This window comes from Cyanistes caeruleus, chromosome 1 (assembly GCF_971803275.1).
Source record: "Cyanistes caeruleus chromosome 1, bCyaCae1.hap1.1, whole genome shotgun sequence".
In the NCBI taxonomy this organism is placed as follows: Eukaryota; Metazoa; Chordata; class Aves; order Passeriformes; family Paridae; genus Cyanistes; species Cyanistes caeruleus.
In genome coordinates this window covers 127,756,928-127,782,809 of record NC_141701.1, presented here as the reverse complement: position 1 = coordinate 127,782,809, position 25,882 = coordinate 127,756,928, and the positions used below count along the sequence as shown (strand labels likewise).

General features: G+C 38.6%; 2 long non-coding RNA genes across 4 annotated transcripts in view; one reads left to right on the top strand and one right to left on the bottom strand.

Moving 5' to 3' along the window:
• LOC111924245 (uncharacterized) overlaps positions 1–25,882 on the top strand; it is a 62,481-nt gene that overhangs the window by 7,328 nt on the left and 29,271 nt on the right. The window contains exons 4-12 of one of the 2 annotated variants that reach the window (XR_015277902.1): positions 4,909–4,985; positions 9,468–9,825; positions 10,465–10,564; positions 11,577–11,715; positions 16,194–16,386; positions 16,944–17,120; positions 19,975–20,093; positions 22,057–22,168; positions 22,558–22,673. This is a non-coding gene — a long non-coding RNA (uncharacterized LOC111924245). The remainder of the gene's footprint in view (positions 1–4,908; positions 4,986–9,467; positions 9,826–10,464; positions 10,565–11,576; positions 11,716–16,193; positions 16,387–16,943; positions 17,121–19,974; positions 20,094–22,056; positions 22,169–22,557; positions 22,674–25,882) is intronic. The other variant, XR_015277903.1, reaches the window with a different exon arrangement.
• Positions 10,621–25,882, bottom strand: part of LOC111924244 (uncharacterized) — a 107,707-nt gene continuing 92,445 nt past the window's right edge. The window contains exons 2-3 of one of the 2 annotated variants that reach the window (XR_002861544.2): positions 16,644–16,708; positions 10,621–12,592 (exon numbers count right to left, since the gene is read on the bottom strand). This is a non-coding gene — a long non-coding RNA (uncharacterized LOC111924244). The remainder of the gene's footprint in view (positions 12,593–16,643; positions 16,709–25,882) is intronic. The other variant, XR_015277904.1, reaches the window with a different exon arrangement.

The window sequence follows — 25,882 nt, the reverse complement described above, 5'->3', positions numbered from 1 at the left end:
CCAAAGCTCCTCCTCATCCATCCTGCAAAACAGAGGATACCTTCTTCCTTGGAGCTCCCGTTGACTTGTCATGTCTTCTTCAGCAAGCATAGAGGTTTTGATGAACCATCTAGTGGTTTTCCACAGAAATTAATGAAGAAACGCTGTGCCATGTGCAGAGGCATCAATTAAATTCTTTCTAAACAAAGACACTCTTGAGACCTTTTTTATCTTAGTCTTCTTTTTATCTTAGATTACCAAGTGAAGTTAATGCAGTATGTCAAATCAAAGCCACAAGGAGCAATTTGGGCAAGTCCTGATCTTAATTCAGCTCATCCAAGCAGCTCTCATGAGTGCAGCAGTTGGCCCAGCCATCTCTGGGCCACTGTATAAAAAACTGTGAAAAACTGATAGTTCTTGTTTCTGTCAGATAGGAACTTATTTGTAATTATATTTTAAAGAAAACCCTAGAAAACAAAATCTCATTGTCCTACTCTGCTTTCTAAAGCACATAAATCTTCTGTAACTATAATTCTTAGCCCCATTGCAAATACAGTAGCACCAGTGATGCCTGGAATTCTTACAAAAACAGTATTAGAGTAAATGGTGAGCATATGTCAAATGAATCTACAAAACCAATGACTTTATTGAGAATATATATAAAATCCTTTGTCAACATAGTATACACACACATAACTTAAAATATTTAGTTGTACAGTGCTTATTGTACAGACAAACTATGCAATTAAGAAGGCTAATATGATAGTACAGTGGTGGTCATTAATATTCTAGCATACAAAGTAAATTAAAAATTGGCATGATCACCTAAAGCAGTATATTACAGCAAAAAAGTTAGATTTGAATACATGGTTTTTGTGGTTGGCAGAGAAAGAAAGTAAAAGATCTAAACTGATTGTCATGTGAAGGAGTGCAATAGGAAACAGTATTCTCAGTTTTACTGTTTCTGGCTTGTATCTTTTGTAATACACAATAGGGGAGTCTTTTCTCTGATTTGCTTTTAAGCCTTTAGCACAATCAAAAGCTGGAGGTATTGTAAAGAAAATCTGCAAATAGCATGAAAATGTCTTGTGGTGACATTCTTATTCAGGCTCTGGGCCTGATTTTGAAAGATCTGAAACACCCAGAGATAGCAATGCTAAGCTTTTCTGCAGGTCAGATATTTGAGGTCTAGAAGATTGTTTTATAATCTTATTTTCATGTTCTTGAAAATCTAGATATTATTTTTTATTCCTTTGTAGTAACCCATATTTTATTAAAACCATTCAGAACAGATATTTATGTTTTAAGTAAATTGTTTTTGCTTACCAGTAAGATATGTAACTCTGGTCAGCATTACAATCTTTGAGGAAACTGATAATATATTTAAAGTTAAGACAACAATTGTTTAAAAAACTAAGTCTCAGAAATGCTGTGACTTTTAGATCCTCTCCATTGCATCATTCTGCCTGACTATGGCACCATCTTCACAAAGGTTCTTGCACATTAATGGCAGATGATTCATGGGCCGAATAAAAAGTCAATGCTTAAAAAAAGTAGACTTTTGTTCTTTGTATTTCATTGCCTTTTCATCTGGAGATAAAAGTCCATTTTTACCAATGTGTTTTCCCTCAGAAGTGGTTTGAGGTGGCTGCAGTCTGAAGTATAACCAAAGCAAAACAATAAGGTTTGAAATTGTATGTTCAGTGTTTATGCAGGCTGTATGTAAGCCACGAGGAAAAATAAATTTAAGCAATCACATGTAGATCTGAGAGGCAACTGAAGCAATGGCTCCTCAGTTCCCAAAAATGTGACTAAATTTAGAATTATATATCCCAACCAGTTATCACATGCATGGTTTATTGGCACAGTGTAACCAAATGCATTCAAATGCTTGGCTCTTCAGTTATAGGAGTTTAAACCATAACCTAAAAAGAGAATTGGAAAAATGTATATTATTTTTTTAAGCTGAAAGTAAAAGAAGTTGACTGATCTCCCCTTTGCTGTCAGAGATTAAGAATTCCTAAGTTATACAAGACAAGAAGCATCCTATCTTTTCATACTGCTAATGACCCTAAGGGGCTCCAAATATTCACCAAGGACTCCTGACAGCTGCCTTTTTGGTATAATGGAAAGCCATCTCCTCTTAAAAGCACAATCTAGTAGCAATTGGTCTTTAGTTCTGCAGGCAGCCAAACTTTGTGTACTGAACTCCTGATTCTTTGAGGTATTACAATGTGGGTTTTAGACATTTGGTTTTCACAGGACATCTCTATGTTCCTCAAAATTTGTGCCACAGTCTTGACAATCCTTTAACAGTACTGATTTTATATCTCTTCTTAAGGCAATTCCATCTACTTTGCATTTTCAGCGACTTTCAGGAACGTCCCTGTAATATCGTAATTTTTTTCTAGCATAAAAAATGCTGGTTCTACAGATAGAATCATAGGACCTGCCTTATATATTTTAAACAAAACAAAACCCCAATCTATTTGAGGCATACATAAGAGCAAGTAAAAACTATGAATACAGATTTTCTGTAAAATAAAATAAAATAAAAATAATATGGATGATAACCCTTATAATAAAATTTAATCACCTTTTAATATTAATGTTATATTATTAATTTATTAAAATGTGTTATATTTTTATATGTTATATACATATATTGTATTCATATATACATGGGGTAGCTAGTCTTTTGCAGATTTCCATAAACTTAGTGAACAAGCACATCTGAAACTCTTATTGCATAAAAAACTTGAATTGTACATTTTAAATAATGACTTTCAAAGGATAAATTGTAATCTTCTTTTATGTTACAAATTTACATTGAAGTTTCACTGAAATGTACCATTTTTCAATAGAGTTTACTTAATGACAATCTATTCATTTGGGGGTAAATGAAGAATTTAATGGTGAAGTGATGTAACTAGAATATAGTCTCAAGTGGTGTGTTAGGTTTATCAATCAGTGAAAATTGTGCACTTGAGTGTAAGAGCACATGTCTATCCATATGATTCTTGCAACCTCTGTTAATTGAAACCCTTTTCCCACCCTATTATCAATACTTGAAAAATAGCTCCAACCACATCTATTAACCAGTGCCTTAATAGAAGCTTTATCAGCTCCATATAAATTGCACGTATTTTGCTAAAAAGCAATTTCCCTAATACAAGGGTCAGTTCTATGGTTCACTGGAGATGTTCGCTCAGGAGGTGTTGGGGCACAAGTGGATGGATGGATAGAGATGGATAGAGCTGTGAGTTTGGTCTTCAGTCCACTGAAACACTGGCAAGGTTGGAGGTCCAATCTGATTAACACTCTCAGTCCTCATTAATTTTAACAAAAGCAAGGTGTGCTTATGATGAAAATTAGTTAGGCATGAACACTTGCACAGGGAAATCTAAATCAGACTAGAAATATATGGTTTTAAATTGCCTATTTAAAAAAACCCCAAACTTTAGACTCAGGACAGAAGAATTATACACTAATACTGATATGTCCTAAAAAACTCTGAAATTAAAAGTTCCTTTCGAAGAAACTTCTCCAGATTTTTAATTCATATTGATAATTTCCTTTCTCCCATAAATACTTGATTCAAATAAAGAATAAATATAGGGTTTCTGCGCAGCTTGGCTCAGTGTCTCCTGAGATCATGGACAATTCAGCTGTCAATTCAATTTAGCCAATTGTCAACAGTAGAAGAAAAATGAAAGCGTCTATGAAATAGGAAGAAAAAGAGGGATATGAGATGCTCAGCAGCATCTAATCTAATGCTACCTAAAGCTCTCTAAAGGCTTCTCTAATCCTTAAAGGCATTTTGGAGCTTTGAATCCATAGGGTTTCACCTCTGCTGAGAGATTACCCACATACAACAGATTTTGCTTTTGTTTTTGTGATCAATTTGTTTAATCAGTTCCGTCAGATGTGAGGATACAGGTAAAGGGCAATTATGCTGGGTAATGCTTAGTTTTAGGGACATTCTTTTTCATGGTTAATTTGACTCCCTGTTCCTCAGGGAAACTTGTTGCCATCACACAGAACAGAGCTCTGCAGTGTTGGAGGGGTCCACAGGACAGTGTGAATTTTTTTTTTGGCTACTGTTAATTCTTTGTGTAGATTTGTCCCTATGATCCTCATCCACGATCAGTGGGCAAACCAGTGGTGCTTTGAGAATTAACATAATAAGGATCTATACTCAGTTATATGCAGAGGTAATATACTGGAAGCATTTGCATTACAAGCGAGCAAATAGCTTTCCTTTTAGTCTTAAAGTGCAGTTTTATGGGACCATATATTATGTAGGAAGGCAGAGCTGAAACTGGTACTTCATTTATCAAGGCATGCATAGTTTAGTGCTTGTGGCACAGCTATTCATAGGCAGGAAAAACGAGCCCCCATCACATCAGAGCTATAGATCTGCAAACTGACCGAGGCCACGTCAGAACTCAGAAAAAACCTGGCTTATATAAAGGAAATTAGGGCTCAAAGTTATAAAAAGGGTACCAAAAAAAAAAAAAAATCAGTGCTTTACCATATTTACAAATGTATTGTTTTCATTGTCAAGACTTTAAATTATACTACAGTGGGCAGACAGAGCAAAACCGTAGCTGAAAGCTATCAAAAATCTTGTTATGCAATGAAGAACTTCCTTTTACAGTGGGGTATTTCTTCACTGAGGGAAGATCATTGCTTTAAAGAGTAGGTATTTATCAATTTTCAAAGGTCTTGGCCCATGAAAGCTAGTGTTAGATTTGGAATTTCTCTTTTGTTGCCAAGGTGACAAACACTTATAAATATACCACATCTTCTAATGTGCTTTTAACTTAGTATTTTTATGGCTTTTAAATCAGATACCATTAGCAAATATATTAGGTAATTTAGCTGAAAGACCATTTTCTACTAACACTTTTTGTTACATTTCCCCAGGTACTTCAGTAAATGTCTGTTGTGACATTGCAGTCCTGCCAGGCTTCTAGCATATAAGGATACATACAGTACATCTGGTAAGAATTAACATATTACCTTAGGGTTTTCTATTTTTTTGTATTGATAATTACAAATTGTATAAAAGAAGACAAATACTAAGGACTGGATCCTACAGTCCATTGACTTCAGAGGGAACTCTGTGGAGGTAATGACTCTGGGATTGGCCAGAGGCCATACTGTGTGTTGTTATTTTTGGCTCCCATCTCCCCTTTTTATAGCCCACTAACAAGGTTGAAAACACAGGGGAGACCATAACGACTCCATAGCTGGGCACTTCCCTCTGCAAAGGAGAAACAAACAAACCAACCAAACCTGCCTGGGTGTTTTCTTCTTTTTCATAGAGTTTAGGGCCAGAGGAGACCTTTGCATCATCTGATGTGATGCCCTGCAGAACGCCAAGCCAAGGAGCTGTCCTGCCAGGAAACCGCCTGGCAACCATACAGGCCACGTCTTGGACAGCGCATGGCGTGAAGGAGACTAGCTTGGAAACTGGTGTTGGCAGACGAGGTAGCAACATCTGCAGGAGCTGCCTGTCCACAGGGGGCAGCTGTACCTCAGGAGTCTCTTGGGGCCAGGGAGTGACCTCCCTGCAGGCAGGTGCTGCAGACACCAGTGGTGGAGCCATGAGAGAGTTCGGCAGCACAACTGGGGCTGGCTCCGCACTCAAAGGTGTACAGGGCCCCTCTGACTGCACAGAACCTTTGCCTGTGCTTTTCCTGCTACAAAACCACATCTGGAGGCAGGGCCTGGGCTGGGCTCTGTTCCCAGGACCTCCATCTCATGCCAGGAATCCCATCCTGCACCGAGGAGCGTCCTAGTTGGGAATACAACCATATGAGCAGGCAGGGCTGGAGAGGTGGGGTGCTGACAGAAAGGAGCAGTGATTTCAAAATACAATTTTAAAAAAAAATTGTCAAAGCTCTGCAACACTGAGGATTAAGCACACTGAATAAGCTTTCTACAATAGCAGTGTGTTAGATTGGGTGGAAAAGTCCAATGGAGAAGCATCCAGGAAACATCTTTCATGCCTGCACATTAAATTTAATCTTCCACCCCCGTCTTTTAAGACTTGGCATTCATCTACTAAAAAAAGACGTTGATCTGAAAGAAAAAGAGAGGGAAAAGAACCCAGTCTGCTATAACAGTTTGCTTGGCAAAATGGGAGAGACTTGAGGAATGAATTGTGTGTGAGTTACAAAGAGCCATCCAGCGCTGTAGACACTGGGCCTGTATTTGTCACTCTCACCCCCAGCCCAGCACTGTCCCATTGGCCTCTTCATTCAGCACAGCTATCTGTCATGAAGAATTTAAGTTTCATATTTTCATCTGTCAGTTGTGAAAAGGCCTGTCAGCTGAAGCTTACACTACCATTTGCTAAAAGGCCTATAGCCCATGCTGACAATACACTCTTATATTTGTGCTTCCAGGCTCCAGATAATCCCCTCACTTTCCTCCTCAGCAGTCCAGTTATGATGAGGCTTAAATTGCATATTTTGGGGGGTTTTAAATCCAGATTTTGCTGATAAATGCTATCAGCGGGAATGAAATGAAATACAGCACGGTTTAGCTCTTATTACCAGCATTTTGTGAGACAGTATTCATATTAAACAGGTTAATGTCTATAATGTCTATAGTCACAGGAACTAAATGTAGGAATGCTAATATCAGCTTTTATCTACTTTGTCTGTTTGCTATTCCTGAAAAAAACCACTCATTCTTCAAACAGGGAATTTCCCAGTTTGTGTCCTTAATTTCTTTAATTTTATTTGCAAAGGGAAATAATATAGCCAGCTCATAACAAATCCACAGGCAATTGTTTTATGCTCCAAGATACCACCAAATTACCCATAAAATGCCACAGAAGGAAGAAAGTGTCTAAATCCCCAAAGCATACTTTCAAACTCCAACACTTTTCCTGTAAGACTGTTAACAAAATTACCAAAATAAAAAACTGGTCACCAACGCATCTCAATCTGATGCATGTTTATATGGCTAAGGAAGGATACAAGGAGTTGATCTTCACACCTGTAACTTTAGGACTGCACAACTTTGATTCTCACATCTAAAGAACAGCACAGCAAAAAGTAAAATTGCTTCAAAAACTCAATCTCACCTAAAGATTGTCAGAGAACACAGCACAGTAACCCAGGTTAAGCATTTGCTGTCTTGTCTCTAAGAAATCGATTTTCCAACCATTATGCAACCACAAAGAAATCATATCTTTAATTCATTACAGGCTTTTAAATTGCCTAATTGATTAAGACTCAAATATACTTTCTGAAAAAATATGAGGTTATGTCCCTATGAAACAACTTTACCTTTTCCTTAGATGAAACATCCTTTTTCCCTGTAGTTCTATATTCTATATAGTTCTATATTCTATATTCTAATATAGTACAGTAGTGCCAGAGGGATTTCTGTTTCATTGCTTTATGTTGTCATTTGGAAACCAACTTCACAGCAGTGTTTTTCAACCCATGGTCTGAGACAGTCTGGAAGGAGAAGAGAGAAGGACTCTGCAAAAAGTCCTGTGAAAAACAGCGTTACTGTTAACAGGTTTCAGCCTGATCCCCTTTTTCCCCAAAAAGGGTTTTCAGGTTTTCACATAAAAAAAAAATTTAAAAAATAAAAAAGTTAAAAAAAGTAAAAAAAGGTTAAAGAAGTTGAGACTTACTGCCTTGGAATATCATTTTCATGAGAAGCAAGATGGGAAGGTGCTTACCCTCATCTGGCTCATCAGAAAATGAGAGAAGCTACAAGGCAGTGTAAAAAGTGACTCTGTTGAAACGTTCCTGCACATGCTTCCCGTGGTACTCCTGTGATGAAAACAACTTGTGTGTGTAGATTTGAGCCCATAAATATCCTGCAGATCAGAAACTAACACATAACTCTACTGAAAAAGTTTGAAATACCAGACTTCCTTCAATGGCCTAGCTGTTTGGGTTCAGGTGTCTTCTACTACAGCCAGCTGTGGCAAAAAATTCTCCCAATGCGGAAGGATTTTCCCACCTCAGAAATATTTTTTTGCCAATGCCATATCCTTTGGCTGTGTTCCTCCTGTAGGTAAAGAGCAACCAAGAGAAATTAAGCTGAAAGGGAGTGCTGTCTAACACTATACATTTTTACTTTATAAATTTACACGTTAAGATTTTATTAAGATGGTATAAATAACAATAGCTGACATAAAAATATGTTAATAGTATTATTAACAGTAGCAATGATTATTAGACATGCACTAAACCTATTTTTTTTCTGTAATGATAGTGAGATAATGCCAAGACAATGGCAATGGGGCATTGTCTGTTCAACCTCTGGTTCAAAGTAGCAGGTACATCCTGCCCCAGAATATTCCCACAGAATGATTTTTAGAAAAGACATGTAGGAATTAAAATAAATAGGATCATTCTGAAACACAGGGAAAAAGGAAACAGCAAAAGCTGGTGCAATGCATAAATGGATTCCTGGTGCGTGGAGTTTAGGAGGTCTCTGAGCAGATAATCAGTGAGCTAAAGCATAATGATTTGTGTTAGCTATTTATCTGTCCAAAAGATTGAAATATCTGAGGAACAGAGGTTTTGTTTTCCTGTATGTTACCACGTGGAGTATTTTGGATCTCATTATGTTCTTACTGTTGTTGCAAGCAAGAATTCCCTTAGCATGGCATGTGTGTTGAGTATCTTAAATTTTTTTTAACAGAAAAGACAAATATGTTTTGTTTTGGGAAATTACTACAGGAGCTGTAGCAAGTGATTTGATTCCCTAAGCAATACAGATTTTTAATGTATGAGTTGCTCTATCTTGGGATAAAAATTCAGAAAATAGTTTCACCTCACTGAAAGGCAGGATTTTGCTCCTGAATTCCTGGGAATTTCCCACCTAAGCTAAGAGCCTTCCTTTTGTCTCTCAAGTTACTCATTGAAAGCAGGCTCATGCCTCATTTAAGGAACAACAAATGCAGGAGGCAGATCAACATTTCTTTCTGCATTTCTTTTTACCTGTAATTTGGGAACAGCTTTGGTTAAAGCCAAATTAGTGTTCTCCACAGGCATGTTCTAATCAATATAAGGGTGTCCAGTATATTTGTAGATGAAGAAAAGAGTGAGAATTGCTCTGATAGAATTTGTTCTCATCACAAGTTAGAAATACTGGCCCTTTACTACTTTAGGTTGAGCAGTTCTCTCCTCCAGAGAACTTTTAGGACTTTATTTCCAGGGGCTGAGAAGCTACTTTTAACTGCTTTAATTTTTCTGAGCATTAAGGCCCTACCCTATGTAGAGATCATCAGTACCTAACTCAGGGAAATAAACCCATGCAGGTTGCCAGATGCTTAACTACCAGGCACAGCAAATACTCATCTCACATGTCTTTTTTAGATCTCAGCCAAACTTTTCTTCCCTTTTCTGTTATTCATTTTGCCATTATTCCTTCTTCCTGCCCTTCAGTCACTTTGAAAGGATTTGTTTGATTATTAGCTTCATTTTTCTACTTTAAATTTGCAGGTGGGCTTGACTCAACACACAGGCAGATGCCAGGAAAAATCACTTCAGCAGAGCTCAAGGCAATGACAGGAGATCTCATCCCTGGACAGCACCGTAATCCACTGGGACCAGCAAAGCAGCCGCCAACACGAAAGACCCCATGCCAATATCCCTGAAAGCAGTGGCCACGTTCCAGTCCTCTTGGTGGGAAGCGCTGGGTGCAGCTCTTCTTGGAGGAAGCTGGTTGGACTCCTAGTCCTTGCTTAGTTGGCCCTGGGAAAAAAAAACTCTGTCTTGTCCAGCCCCAGTGCAGGCACAGCTGCTGCCACCAGAGCTGGTGGTAAAATTCCAAACTTCTTTTGGACCTTCTTCATGCAAGGTTTATTTTTGACTCTATGAAATTTTATTGGAATGCCCACATACCCCAGAAACTTCAGGATCCTTTACTTTTGTTTTCTTGTTTGCTTCACTAGGGAATAAAAGGGCCAGACACCAGGCATTTAAATTAGGATTATATGTTCAATCCTTCTACAGTGTGATGAAGTTATCTTGGCCAGCTCTGTGGAGTTATTACCCTTCTGACCTTTAGGATCTATATTGGTTTTGATCTGACACTGCAGCAATGAACTTTCTTTGTTTCCTTTATGGACAGGATGGCATGTGCCTCCAGGGACAGAATGACCCCAAGGGAGAGATGCAGCAGGACCTGTGTGGGAAGCAGTGGCAAGAACATTTGCCATCTGTGTTTTATCCCACTGCTTGGCCTTGTGCTGTTGCCAGCAGTTGTGTGGCTCAGGTCAGGCCAGAGTGCAGGAAAATAGTGAGAAAAAACACAGTAGTATTTCCTTTTTGAGTTACAGAGCAGTAAATTCAACAGCATGCAGCTACTTCTACTCTGTGAAACGAATAAATGGATGAAGGACAAATAACTTCAGTCCCCAATTTCCCATCATCAATTGATCCTGGATATTAAATGGGATGGAAGGTTAAACTGGGTATCTTTTTGTGTTGTGTGCAGCTGACAGAGCATAACGGATGAAGTGCTGTGGAAGATTTTGCCATACTGTACATCCACAAGTCATCTACTCCAAATTACTCACTTCATGAGATGTACTGAGGTGGGGGAATTCAGAGACTTCAGCTGACAAGAGATGAAGAAACAAGCTCATTTCTCCCCCAGACAGAATGTTTATTATGTTTCTCTCACTTTGTTCTTTGAGTCAGCGTTTCTTCAGTTTTTAAACTACACATCTCTGTAAAAGTCATGGCTTCCCACAATGTTATTAATTTCAGTTTGAGAGGATTGAAAGAGCAAGGGCACAATTAATTACACAGTATGAAATAGTTAGAATTAACAGGAAATTGTAAAGCTTTATTTTTCAAAATGTTTCTCAACTCCAGCACTAAGTGAAAGTGTAAAGCAAAAGAGGCTGGACTTTTTAAATGTCAAAGTAATTTTGGCCTGTCTCCGGCCTTTCCATTTGCCACATTAAAGCAGCCCTGTTATTCTGTAAACTTTATAGGCTCAGTTGGAATACAACACAGTATTTGTCAGGACCAGCTCTAAGGGTAGACAAAGTAGGTAGCTGGCTACCCGAACAAGGAGCTAGACACAGAAAGACAAAAAAAAGGCAAATTTGTAAATATGAAATGTTATATTATTTGCCAGCAGTGCTTCCTGATCAAATTGTCTAAAAAGTGTAATATAATTCCTCAGGCATTTTTTCATACACTGAGGAAACCCATGGGGGAGGCCATGAAAATATCTTTCTGACACAAAAAAGGGGTGAAGTGTGTTTTTTTGCTGCTGTGCTACTTGAGGTGGCCTTTGGCAGCTGACAGGCAAGGGGGCTGGTGGGAGCAGATCTGCTAACCCTGCCGAGCAAAGGGCAACACACCTCCACATGCCTGCTGCTATAGAAAAACCTTGCCTCTACAAGCAAGTAGTTTTGGAATAGCTTTAGAGGGTTCCTGCTCAAAATAAACTGCCTTGCAGCCATATGTAAAAGTTAGGGGGTTTTTGTTCTCACTTTTAGTTTTAAACAGGCTGGTGTTTTATCCCACATCAACTGCAAATTGGACTAAAACAACTGTTCTGGGTTTTTTAACTGATTTCTTTTATCTTTGCAGTTACTACGCAGGAGAGAAGCATTGCCATTTTAGGTTTCTAGTACCTGAAAACTGCAGTCCTGGAAGCTGGAATCTTTTAAATGGAAAGCAAGACAGAAATGACAGTGGTACACAATGAAAGAATAACTTCTGGGACCAGGTATTCAAGTCTCTTAGTTCTGGATCAAGCAAGCAAATTAAGGTAAAACCCAGAGGGACAAATATACTGCACAGATCAGCTTGGAAAGCATCCTTTTATAGAAACAAATGGGGAAGTAAAACAGTGCTTTAAAAGTGCATTAAGTATACTTTATTCCTCAGCTCAGAGTTAATTCAAGCAATAAACTCACAGATTTCACACAAGTTAAAGCTTCCTACAAATCTCACAACTGAGTTCCCTACTGAACCTCAGGGGAAGCTTTTATAATGATAACTCCCTTCCCCCCCTCCAAGATGACCTGGAAATGCTTAAAGAATTGTGCTCCTAAGACTTTTTTTTATTATTGTTATTACCTGTGTTTTTCTCTGAACCAGGTATATAAAAGAGAGGGGATTTCCCCTTCCACCAATTAAAACTCAAATCTCACCTCTCCTTTCTTCCCCCACAACAAGAAGTTAACCCCTGCTGAGCTTTTTACCCCCAAGGCATCTATAAAGCCTCACAGGTGAGCTTGCTGCAGTAAATAGAATGAATCAGCCCCAGATCTTCTAACAGATAAACACCAATCTTTTATTCTAGCCACCTGGCTTGGGACTTATCAGACAAGAAAATGGCTGTGGTTCGAGTTAGGTGGATTTTCTTCTCTTTTGCAATATTCTTCCTTTTGTATTTTCTTCCCTTTACCAAGCACTCTTGGGAGAAAATGTGCTTTGGAACATCTTCAAGCTGGGAATTTTCTTTCTGAAAAGTCACATTGTGATGTTTTTTGTTGCAGGAAGTTACCTTGTTTTCTGTAGTCTCTGTCTCTTACAGTCTTTCAGTTGTCTCAGAACTCTTATTTCACCAAGTCCTTGAAATATGGGTGAGTTTGTCACACCTGGACAGAAGTAGTATGAAAATATTTTCATTAAAGTAAGAGTTTAATTTTAATTACATCTAGTTCTTATACCTTAGGGAAAATGAAAAGCTTTGCGTGGTTTTATAGGTAAATTTGTCCTGTCTCCCTGTGGTTTTGACCACAAGAATGTAGAGTCAAGAACTGTAATAATTCACTAAAATATTTTCTGTCCTAGATGCGCATGAATCATGTAATTGTTTGTCTAATTAAGAACTTCAGAATAACTAGAAGAAATTAAATGTATTAAGGAGTCTAACAGGAGAACGGGCCATTGTGCCAAATTGCTTCACATTTTTATGATTGTTTTCAAGGAGGGAGTAAAGTGAGAGGATGAGAAGTCAATTCTCTAGTTCAATTTCTACCTCTTCAATGATTTCATGTTATAAATAAGTGTTTTATAGGGCTGCTTTCAATTTATTTTCTGGTCCTGGCAGAAGATACTGTCCTGTTGCCTTTAAATTTCACCTTTCTCTCTTACCTTTTATGCTTTCAGAAGAACACCATCAAATAATGTTGAGTTCTCTTTTTGAGTACTTCTAAGAAGTATTTCTGAGCAAAACCACTTCAAATTTTTAATAAGAATTTTGGGCACTGCTGCTACCCACAATTTTTTCTAAGCCTATCACTGGGGAAATAAGGAGTCCATGTTCTGAGGCTTTAAAACGTGTGCCATTTGTCTGCTGCTTTACTTTCTTCACTCTAAAGGGTTTGGTCTTTCTGCAAAAAAACCCTTACAGAAACATTTATCATCAGTCTCATGTGCATTGTGGGTACCAGACAGCAGCATAGATGTAGCTAGAGTTCATCTTGGGTTAAATTCTGGGAAAGCCACAGGAGAACAGTCCTCTATTTAACTGACATTTTGTATCTACAAGGAAGGTTATGTTGCTAAATTTCAGTCAGGGTTAATGTATTCAGAGGACTGTGATATTAGCTGATCCACTGCTGAATTTATAATGGCTATCAGTAGTTTATTGGTTTTGTTGGTTTTCTTAACCATTATGATATATTTAAGGGTACTGGTATTTGTGTTTGTTGAAATCTTTCTTCTCAAGAGCTGCATTTTGTATTCAGCCACTGCCAGTGAATTATTCTCTGGAAAAGGAATGCTAATTGTGTTGGGGACAATAGATGCCAATATGTATTTACATAAACAAACATTATTATTTTATGCATAAAAAAAATTTAAGCAATTTTCTTTGCTTTAAAAGCATAGAATTGAAGAGAAATATTGTCTCATTTTCTTACTTGGTGACTTAGAATAAATAATTTTTATACATTGCATTTTGTGCAGAAAGAAAGATGGGCAGAGAAGTGGCTATATTATTTATAATAAATGAGAATTAAAAGTAATTAGCGAAACAGGACAACTTAGAGGATTGGTAATAGAATCCAGAGCCTTTTCTCTTCCAGGTGTTCAGACTCTGGGTAATGAACATGTCATAAATACCTCCCTGGTGAGGTCAGCAGTTTCAATGAGGTTGTGTCAAGAGTGGCAGGAAGGCGTTCATGCATGAGCACTGGTCACTGGGAGAATGCACACCCCTTGTCTGTCACAGAGGGGCAGAGACCGAGCTGTGTTATCCAGGTCAGCTCCAGCCCCGTTGCCTCTGCCAGGGGAGGCTGTCACCCTGTGCCCTGCCTTGGGCTGCAGCTGTTTCTGGTGGCTGTCCTGAGAGAACCTCCTGGCCGTAGCACTCGCTGAGTTTGTTGTGTGACTTCTGCTGGGTGTCCTTTGCCTCCTGCGGCTGGGTATAGAATCCAATGGCAAAGGATCCCCACCAGGCTTATGTGCTGGAAGAAGCAAATTATGGCTTATTTTAGGCAGGAGATGTACAGTAGACGGCTGTGCTAATTCTGGCATCACAGTGTGATTCTCATAGTCTGTTTCCATGTAAAAATCATTACTTTAAGGAAACATTGCACTTGCTAACCTCAATCTATACTTCTCCTGGCTGTAGAGGAGCAGAGCTGGATCCTGGGTATGCCTTTTCTGTCTGGGGGGAAAGATGCTCATAGACTTGCTTAGAAAAAGACATAATCTTGGTTTAACTGAGAGTTTGTATTAACACCATTAGAAGTTTAATTTTCATTTTGAGCCCTTTGAAAGCAGCAAACTCTTTGGTCAGCAGGCCATGTCCAGCACTAAACATAATTAATTCCTCTTTTTATTTATATGGGAAATATGGTCTGTGCAGTTTCTTAGCACTCTTCAGAGCTGTGAAGGGAAGCTAATGCTTGAAGCTTAGCCGCATACACCTTTAAGTATTTCTAATTGAAAAACACAAAGCATTGTTTTCTCTTTAAGAATCAGTTCCCACTTTGGATTTAGGAAAGAATGCAACACTGAGATAATCTCACTTTTCCCATCATCATCCTTTCATTCTTCTCTACTCCCCTCCCCTCCCCAGACACAAGGTGACATATCCAAGTACTTGTCCTTCAACAGATTCTTCAGCAAGCAACAGAGCAGAAAGCCCTAATATCTATTCATTTGTAATCTGTCATTCTTAAAGTATTAAGGACAATTGACGTCACATGTCTCAGGTAATTAGAATAGTCAGCCTTTGCTCCACATTTTTAAAGTAAGTGTCTCAAAGTCTTAATCAGTACATTTATTGATGTCTTTCAACATATCTGTTTCTTGTCAAGTGTGCGTTAGATTTTAAAAAAATCCTGCGTACTGAATTGTGTAGGAGAATTATATTAAAACCCTCTTTCTATTGCTTTTGTAATTAAATAATATATATTAGTGACAACGTGGTATTTTCCATGTTCAGAGTAATCAATCTCTTTTTTTAATATGGAAAACTGCTCAAAAGCAAATTAATAAACATAAATGTCAGGAGTTACATTTACACAAATGTTTTAGTACTTGTTTTCCCAAGTTTATATTTCCACATCAAGCAATATTAACTATGATAATAGCTAATACCATTTTACAAGCTCTAAGGAGCTCATAAAAAAACGTTGTTGGATTTCTTCAGCTGTTAGTGATCTTAGCAAGAAAAAGCAGCCGTTCTTCAACCCAGAAACCCAAGTCCTAACTTCGGTCACAAACACAGGTTTATGTGATTTTTGTTAGTTACATTTTGTTAGCTTTGGGAAACCTCTAGGACAGGTACACCAGAGTTCAATGCCCTCTTGCAGCACAAGCAGTCTCAGGAGACAGTGCTCTCTTGGTATAGTAGATTTGTACTTGTGAGATCAATCTTTAGGGATTGCTACGGTGTTGCCATTATTTTATGGCTGTAGGGGCTTATCCACAAATAGATTTCTGAGGCTCACTGTCACATTGCCCATTTCAGCTGTCCAGACCCTGTTGTTCCCTATCACCCCTTTAGCAAAGAACAGGCAAGTCTCTTAAGAGCTGTACTATTATTTTGGTCCCTCTATGCTTTAGAGCAGTGGTTACTCAAACCATTCTGAAAATTAATCTCAGTTTGACTTCATGTACAGGACAGAAGGAATAAAAAAGCAATTTGGAGTAGGTTTGGATATGAAGACAGAGTGGGAAAGCATGTTGGGCAGTGGGAGATAAATGCCTTTCATTGCCACACTTTTCTTCTGTTAACCACAGCACACCAAAAGCAGAAGAATCTTTCCACAGCAGTGATTTTGCATGAAGAACTGGAACAATGAAGTCAGAACAGTGCAAAGTGCAAAGGTGGTCCCTCCACCCCTTTTTGTCAATGTTTGCCCTTGTGCATGCCACTCTCCAAGACCTTCCTGCCTTAGGACTCTTAAACTGAGAATCTTGTCTTTTGGTTCAGGTACTTTTTTTTTTTTTCCGAATTTGACAATAAATTAACAACAAAGGATTGAGAGGAATATACTGTGATTAAAAAAAAAAGTTGAGGGATAGCCTGGTGTTGTCACCATTTCCTAGACATCTCTCAGCCACAGGATGTTACCCTGTGGAATAAGCATTGTGGACAGACTTAAAACAACATGAAGACATACACACTTCTTAAATAGATATGGTACAGATCTTTTGCAGATCCAGCTTTTCGGAAGAAAAAGGGGTTACCTCCAGTAGCTCTTCCTTTCACTGGCACTCTCACTCCTGTAGATCATCTTCTTCAGTTGTGCAGGCTGTAGTGATAATAAAAACAGGAGAGGAATTTGAGTGGATGGGGTGAAATCCAGCCTGAGCCTTAGTGGAGCCCCTGCTCCTGTGGGAAAGGTGCTTGCTTATCATAAGAGAGCTCTTTATACATAAGGGCTGGGTACATGATTCACTATAGTAGATACAAAGGAATATATTTGAGGTATGCTTATCAGGAACTCCCTCTTTGGTGAGTTTTTCCTTCGTCTAATTTCTCTTTAGGACTTGGATTAAGTTAGAACGAGACTGTGAGGATGCAGAAGGAAAGAACTCCTTGCTGAGGAATCTGTGCATGCTGTACATGCAAGTTTATGACAGAATACACTGCAGTCATCAAATTAAACCCCAGGTTCATCAAAGAGTGGAAGACCCATGGGGTGTGAGGCAGCTGGGAGTGCAGTAAGTACTGTGAGCGTTTTCTCTTTCAAAACATTTTGTGTCCCTCTTTGCTGAGCAGAATAACTTGATTACAGACAGGCCATTAGCTCAGTCCAAGCAGCACAGCATTGCAGTTGTTTTGTTGTAATGACAGCTCTCCAGATCCAAAAAGCAAAACAAACTCCTCCTGTGGATGGTTATCTCCATCAGCCAAGGAGGTATAACTCAATACTGCAATACATTGGATACCAAAGTGATTCTGATTTGTAAACCTCAATGGCTATTTGTTCATAGTGGAGGCATTCTCTGACATACCTTACTTCTCCTTTCCTTAAGAAAGCACTTGTTTGGAGATGAGACAGAACACTTTCCTTTAGAAATTAATTGGATCTACACATCCATAATCATTTCTCCTTTTTGTAACATATTACCCAACATGGAATAATTAGAAATGGAAAGGTTGCACTGAGAAGCAGAAGGACAGTACTTGCCTCCCACGGAATCATTTCTACCTCTTTAAAGGATTCATTTCCCAATTACTAAATTTTGAACATAATATTTAACCTTCACCTTCTTTAGTTTGCGTGCACTTTAAATATGCCTGATAATTAGGGACTGTTGCAACATTTTGAAAATACAGGGTCCCATTCTGGAAGCCATTATCATTACAAATTATCTCAGTGGAATTAGGTAAAAATAACTGTGATTTTAATATACCAACAATTAGATTTAGACTGTTACCGTCATTCATTCAATTGGAAAGTACCTACTGGCATTCCTCTGACTTCTTTGAAATTATTTTAAGTGGGTATCTAAACAAGCACACAGTGATGTCTTGCTATGTTTTTTGCTCTGTTAGTTCACTGAGAGCTGCTTCAGCTAAGCTGCAAATTCAAAATCTTGCCATAGGAGAGGAAAATTGGCTGGTGCTTTTGTGGTCTATGGTGTCACCAAACCCTTTGATACAATTCCAGCTCTCTGTTCAATAGATGTTAATCTATTGTTACTCTAACTGTTGAGTTAATGTTGATATCACATCTATTTATACTTCTCTTTCCCACAAAGATACTTTAAAATTCAGTTATGATAGTAAAGATTGTTTCAACTTGAGACTTTGTGACTCTATGGAAAGTAACATTATAGTAAACTTTTTATAGATTTTGGCTTTCTAAAACATATCATTTTTTATCAAGAGGGAAAATATTGACACTGGATCTATTCAAACTTTTATTTCAGGACTAGGACAAAAGAAACTTGATTTCATAAAAATGTCCAGTGCAATTTTATCATCTATTAAAATCTGTTAAATATATAAAAGATATATATATATATATAAATATATATAAAGATTATAATAATGTTTATAATCCATATATAAAATCTATAAAAATTTATATCTAGATTACTAACATATTTCTAGGTTACACTTTTTCAAAGCTGAGATTGCATAGACTGGGTCTCTTTTCCTTCAGCTACATAGCCACAGATATGAGTTATTACATGCATTACATCTTGCAATTTATGCATTACATTACATATCAGAATGAATCCCAGAACTAAAAAGGGGCCAAAATGCAAGCCAGAGAGTCAGACCTTAGCTTTTTCTCAGTATGGCTCTGTTGACTTAACAACAGCTCAAAACTTTAGAGTATGGATTCCTCCTCAGATAGGAGCTTTTCCACATAGAATTTAGGAAGGAGGTAGGATGGGAGTTTGAGACATTCCTTCTTGGTTAGGGGACTGGCTGTGTTTGAAGTGAAAAGGGAGACTGTTCCTCACTCGTGTTCTAGAGAGATCCTGAGCAGAGCAACCAGGTGTAAGACTTTAACTCAAGATGGCAGAAAGCCAGCAGGAGCAATTGCTATCCTGACTTAACTCCTCATCCTCTCTCAACCGGTGAGTGTCTCTGAAGCAGGCATTGGAGGAATTTAAAGTGTCAGGTCTGAATCTGAGCTTTATTTGGCCCAGAAATAGATTTTCAGCTATACTATAGTACTGTCCCTTTGACCAGCCACAGGTGGTGTGGTAAAGATGAGCAGCTTTATGGTATGTTAAAATTCATGTTCTTGCTGGGGCAGATCCAGCTTGGATGTCTAGAAAGCACAAAGCACACTGGAGCTGTAGCCACAACAAATAATGAGTGGGTTGGTGTGAACATTTTTATCTGCAGTATGTGTTAATTGTTCTTTACTTCCTGACAGGAGAAGATGAGCACAGCTGAAAAGAGAGGAATGTTAGGGGATGCCTGGGGATATGTGGAAAGCTGAAAGGCAAGGCCTTGTGCTCTTAATAACCATTATAATAAATTAGCATATGCTACAAATAATGCATCAGAAAAAGGAAAAAAAGAAGCTGTCTTGTATACCAGGACATAATTCTGCGACATGTCTACTCTCTCTAGATAAAGGTTTGAATGGTTTTCCCAAGAAGAAGCTTTATGCAAATGCATACTGTCATGTGAATCAGATTAAGGGAAGAAAGACTATTTATGCATGAAATCCAAACATGCTTCTGGGGAAAGGAGAAGAGAAATAAACCCTTTCTATCACCTCAAATACAATATATGTGCAATGACTAAAAAGAAATGAATGTGTCACCTCTATTACTGACACTAAGTGATTTTCCACTAACAATTAGCATGAATCATAGTGATAAAAAACTGAGATGGAAAAGATCTATTAGAACACCCAGTCCACCTCCCTGTAAGTACAGGAATCTCCCTGACAATTTCTATATGAAGCAGTTCATTGCTCAACATTTTGTGTTTTCATCAGTGCCACTCCACATAGGCATTTGCTAAGATGACTTTACAACAACTATCACATACATCTCTTCTGCACCTGAAAAAAGAATCACATCAATTTTGATCTTCCAGAACAACATCCTTCTGGAGAGGCTTGTGGTCCTGGAACTTTAAATACAATGGGTTGTCTTTGTTTTCATGAAGCACAGAAGATGTACAAAATGTTCCTGTATTCAACAGCAGCATAGAAAGTAAGCAAAGGATGACACTTGGCTACGGTGAAATAAAAATAATGTAGCTGAAGAATTTTGGGTAACACCAAACTGGACTCTACTCAGTGGGAAACTGAGCATGAGCATATGAAGGTGTTTGTGGTTGCCAGGTTTTGGGGATTGTTCTATGCCATGTTTACCCAAAAGGTAGGCTAGAACGGTTCCTCAGATTGCTCCCATTAGGGAATAGCCTCCAAAATCATTTGTTCCTGCTCCCTTTTCTCCCTGCACCTGTCCCTTCTGCTGGTCTGTATGGGAGTCAATGACACACGTCTGACTGTGCTGCCTCTGCTCCTGTCAAACATCTTTCAAGCAGAGGGCATCTCTCAGTCAGCAGCAAAACATTAGGGCCACAATCTAGCTCTCTGTAACCAGTGGGCCAAGCTTCACTATGAATTTAGGATCGAGTTTGGCACTGATTTCATTTTTAGTAGTGTAATAGAGATATAACATTAGAAACAGAATTGTCTGAGAGTGCCTTTGAAAGTAGACAGTGTCTGAAGCATGCCTGGAAGTTAACTCACATGCAGCTTGGCTTGAAAGTCCAGGCAATGGGTTCATTTCACTGCAAACTTGGTGTTTCCAGACTAACTGGTTTTTTAATCTGAATCTGTTGGTGTATACACCAGTGTGGTTTTGTAGGCATATCCCATGCACTTGGAAACTGCCTGACCAGATTGTTAGCTGACATCAATTAATTTTCCCTGCTAATTTCTATAGACAATAATTTCTCATCCTGAGCATTTTGCATGAATCTGACATGCTAGGCTGGTTGATTTGCTGGTCATCCTCAGGCATGTCATTATGGTATGATTCAATTCCTATCAAAGTCGACTGGAAAACTGCCTGCTGACCCCAGGGGCCACTGAATGTACCCTGTGGAAGTAACGGCTGCAAGCAAGTGTGGAGATAGAGAATCAAATGATTTTGTGGGAGGGTTTTGTCTTTAAAAGGGTGTGTTTCAGATGTGTGGTGATTCTGTGTTTGTGGCATCCTCCCACATCCCTGCAGAGGCAGCAGCTTCTGTGCAGGAGCTGTTTCTGTCCTGGGAAAGGAGGGATGAAACAAACCCCTTGCATGGGTAACATCAACTACAAGTTTTGCTTTGATGCCTGTGGCTGAACAGAATTCATGTGTATGAAGCCTGGAACAAATGCAGAGGCTGATCAGATGATCCCAGGTAGATAGATTTTTAAAGGATATTGTTCCTCTGAAATGCATCAATTTGTCCCATGTGAGCTAAAATAATTTAGATACAATTGATCTGCTCATGGCTTTTCTGATTGCTTGTAATGATTTTTCTGGATTACAATGACCTATAAGTATTACTTGTAACAGCAGCTCTTACAAAATTTTCAGGCAGAAATCCGATTTACTTTTTTATTTAAAATGGATAACGGGCATTTAAAAATACGAGTTCCCCAGTCCTGGCACAGACCCAATCATGAATGTCCTGATACATATTTCGGCACAGGTCATTTTAAAAGCAAGAAGTTTGCTGAACAAATATAAGCTTCCCTCAGCTCAGCATGTCTGTCCCCATGGACCAATGAACTTCCCTGTGACTCAAGATATTTTTAATTCTGCTCTGGACTTTCTCCAGGAAATCCGTAATAATTACTAATTGTATTTTTGTAAGCTAAATGAAAGGATGCATTCTTTCTTGAAATTCTCCCTTAGCTTTTGCAATTAATTATGTTGCTCTTTTGTGTGATTAATCCTTGTCTTTGTATTACAACTTCACTTAATCAAATAGTACTGTGTAGCATGCCAAGGGTTCTTAAGTATAAAATATTTTCTCCTATTTCAGTGTCATTTTTTTTTTCTTTTCTCTGCTACTTACATCTCTGCTAAACTTTTATCGAAGTGATGCTTTATTAAAGGACTAAAGAGTTCTAGAATCATCAGGGAAAATTTGAATGAGATTATTGTGTCTTGGCAGAGACCCCATGCCATGTGTGGACCTACAAACAGATTTTTACCAGCTGAAGATGTGTCCTTACATCACCAACACATATTAAGGAAGTTTTCTGATAAAACTATTTCAACAGGAGGTCAGTCAAAACCCCTAAATGACCTCAGGTTTTATTTTTAAACTTTTACTGTATGACATATAGTAAGAGTCTTACCTGACCACCTTAAATTATATATTAAAATTATCCCCTTGCAAAATGTCCACATTGGAAATGTCAGACAGACAGGAGGTGGTTTCGTGTGGTTTAGAGAAAGTCTTAAACACTTAGATTGCTGTGCAATTTTGTGGCAAATCTTACTTCTTCCTTTGCAGTCAGGGAAAGTTTTTTCCATGGTAAAAGTGGAGCATGTCTGTCATTCCAGCCTAGCATGACTGCAGTGTGGCCAGCATTAAAAGTCAGGAGGCTGGTTTGCACAGATCAAGGTTCTTACTTTAAATCATTTTCTCTTCCATTTTTTTATTTTTTAGGGTGCCATGGGGTCATATTTCCATGGGCCCTCCTGTATTAAATGAATGAAAAAGCAGTCAAAATCAACCTCAGAAAAGGTGGCAACCTCTTTGCTTCAGGACCTGGGGGTTTTAGAGTAAGTTCTTACAGCGTTCTTTCAGTAAGTTCTTTACAGTTCTTTCAGCCTTGCAGTGAAAAAACCTAAACTGGTTGAAACTTCAGGGGAAATGTTGTCTTTTTATCACCACAATGATGTCAGTGGATGGAAGATGATCTGAATGTCTGTTCCTATTGAAACCCTCTCTGCCTTGAGCATTGCAGACGACGGGCATTGCCCATTCAAGCTCCAGCTACATGGGCTGGAGCACAGGACAGTGTAGGCTGTTCATTAGGAAAACACTGAAGAGATTCCTTACCTTTTGTGATGGGATCACTCTCACAGCTTAATAAAGAAATATATGAAGGCAGTAACTGAAATGTTCTGTGCAAGTGCAACTGTAAGTGGTTAGTGAATAAATAAGATGCTAAAAGACTCAGTGCCATCACTGTAGGATGAGTCAAACATCTTGCTGGTGAGAGCTACAGTGTATTCTTTGGTGAAGCTTTTTACAAAGAGTGACTAATTGCAAGGAGAATAAACAGGCAGAAGAAAAGAGAAAAAATAGAATTAGTATCTTTCATTAAGCACTTAATAAGTGTTGAAAAGTAGCTTTGAATATTCAGACAACTGACCTACATCAGCAGAGCATGGAGATGCATGCTCACCTTAAGCGTAGTTGTAATCTCATGGAAATACAATACAATAAAATAAAATAAAAACAAATAAAAGGTAATGAGGACTCGTAGGGCCTTACTTGCATGAGTAATGTCTGCTTCTTGAACTGGGTCCTTTATGCAAATAATAAGTCACAAATGTGGTAAGGATTTATTTTATGTTCCTTCAAATGAAGATGGGTTGGCCGTATTCAGTATATTAAATCCTTCCTGCTGTTAAGCTTAAAGAAACTGATTCTCTTGTAACGTATTTTGATTTGACTACTGTAGCTTCCAAGTGCTATAAAGCACTAGAGTAGTTTGCCTTGGCCTCACACCTAGTTACAGTAGTGCTAACTTTAAAATTGCCGAAGAAACCCACATCTGGAGTCAATTGAGTGAATTTTGACCAGCTTTGGTGGTAATATGCAAGTAATATTTCATCCTCGTGTGTATTTCACTCATCTTATAAAAAAAGATGCCTCATTCCAAGACTCCTAGACATATTTCTTTGCTGTCTCATATATCAAGAGTATCAGACTAAGCAGACCGCTTAAAACTGGATATGTCCAAACACTCTCTTATCCTAAACAACGGCAAATATTTTTGCCAACACTTCCATTTCCTGCAGTGGAAAAAAAATATATAACCCCAAAGCCTTGGCCAGGTTCTGCTTTCCTTGAAATGCATGGCAAATTTGTCAACAAAATACTCTCTGGCTCAGTAGTGGGGGGAGAAGTTTAACAGCTGGAATTAACCAGCAGGAATAATGTGAAGCAGGCTGAAGTTTCGTATTAGGTTTAGCCTAATGCTGGGGTTCAAGGCTGAGCTTGCATTCTGATTTGCCTGTGCCAAAATCATGGAAGCGACATCCAAAACCAGAACTAGAGAACAGCCCCTTTCAGCTCTGGATTTGGCCCAAAGCCAGACCAGGGTTGCGGGCATTGGTCCAGGAATCCAGCACTGAAACACCCACAGGCCCCAGATACAGCAGCTTGAAACTACAGTTTCAACCATCAAAAATATTAGCCTGGTGCAAAGAAAGCGCTTCTATTTACAAAGATGTTGTAAACATAATTAATTCTTCTTTGCACGGACTCTGCTTCCCTGACTACTTGCAGGGAGATGACCAGCCATATGGGAGACAGAAGTTAAACTAAACAAGATCCCAGATTGGTTTTATTCTTCTTTCTTTTTCTTTTTCTTTTTTTTTTTTTTTTGTCTGAAGGGACCACCACTGGTGCAAGGCTCATTTCTTGTAGTGCCTTGAACAGCTATTAAAGGCAATTGTCATGTTGGACAGGCTGTGAGTTGAAATCCAGGAGTACCATGCTATTGGTGCTCCCAACGTTTGCCTCCTCCACCCCTCTCTGACATGAATTTAATGCAGGTGCAGACACAAGCCTAACATAAGGGAGCAATTTTCTGATTCATTCATGTAAGACCCTGAGGGAGAGCAGGAACAAGATGTACAAAGGTAACGTGGCATTGTTAAAAAATTAACTTTGCTTCCATTTTATGGAGTCACAGTGCTGTGTTGCTTAGTTACGTGGATCAGGAATTTAACTGTAAACAAGATATTTCACTCTTCAGTCCCTAGGGTTTTCAGCTCCATTTGAAAAGCGGTTTGAAATGAGCATTTTTTGCCAAATCCTTGGGTTGCTTCTTGCCATTACTTGTACCCTTTGTGTCTGCTGCTGCTGTTCTAGCAGTGCTGGAAGATGGAGGTGGTGGCATCCATGCTAGCATCATCGTTCTCAGGCTAAAGCCACACTCCCCTCTGAATGCTGCACTTGTTCGGAAACAAGACAGACTGCTTACAACTTCTGTTTTGGTTTTTGTTTGTATAAATCCTGGCTGTACAAGTTCCAGGCATCAGGAGTTTGCCAGCTGGACTATGCAGTTATTCAAGCCATTGGAAGTGGAAAAGGGGTTAATTATGTCAGTATATTGTTACATCACTAATGGAAATTCTGGTTTTGCCCTCAGGATCTCCACTGCTGTGTCTGCTCAGAACTGTTAAATATGACAAGGTCACTCACCCTGCTTCAGTAACAATGAGTGCTAACAAATTTGGTTGTTGAATGCATTGTCAACTGCTTAACAGGGTCATCCCTGTAAGCACAAGCATTGCCTATGCCTTGTACCCAGCAAACCTCACAGTGACTCAGATGTTAGACTACACTGTGTGATGTTGGAATCTATAAAAATAGTGACACAAAACTTCTCTATTTACATTCTAAACCAGATTAGGTAACTAACAAATACAGGAAAGATGGGGAAACATCACAAGTGGTGAAGAGAGGTTAAAAAGTGGTGCTGAAGATATGAACAAAATACTTCAATTGATTAAGGCAAACTTTCAAAATATTTTTCTCTTCCATTTTCCTTCTGGCTCTGCAGATGGCTGGGGAGAATCTGTCTTTTACAACATGTATTGAAGCAACATGTTCTTTTGAAGTTTAGTCACCCACTAATTACTAGTCTTTCATTAACAGCACAGGCATAAATGATGCAGCACTTGCTTATATCCAGTAGTCTCTATTGTTGAGGATTAAAAAATTAAATCATTAGCTACATGCTTGTTAAACA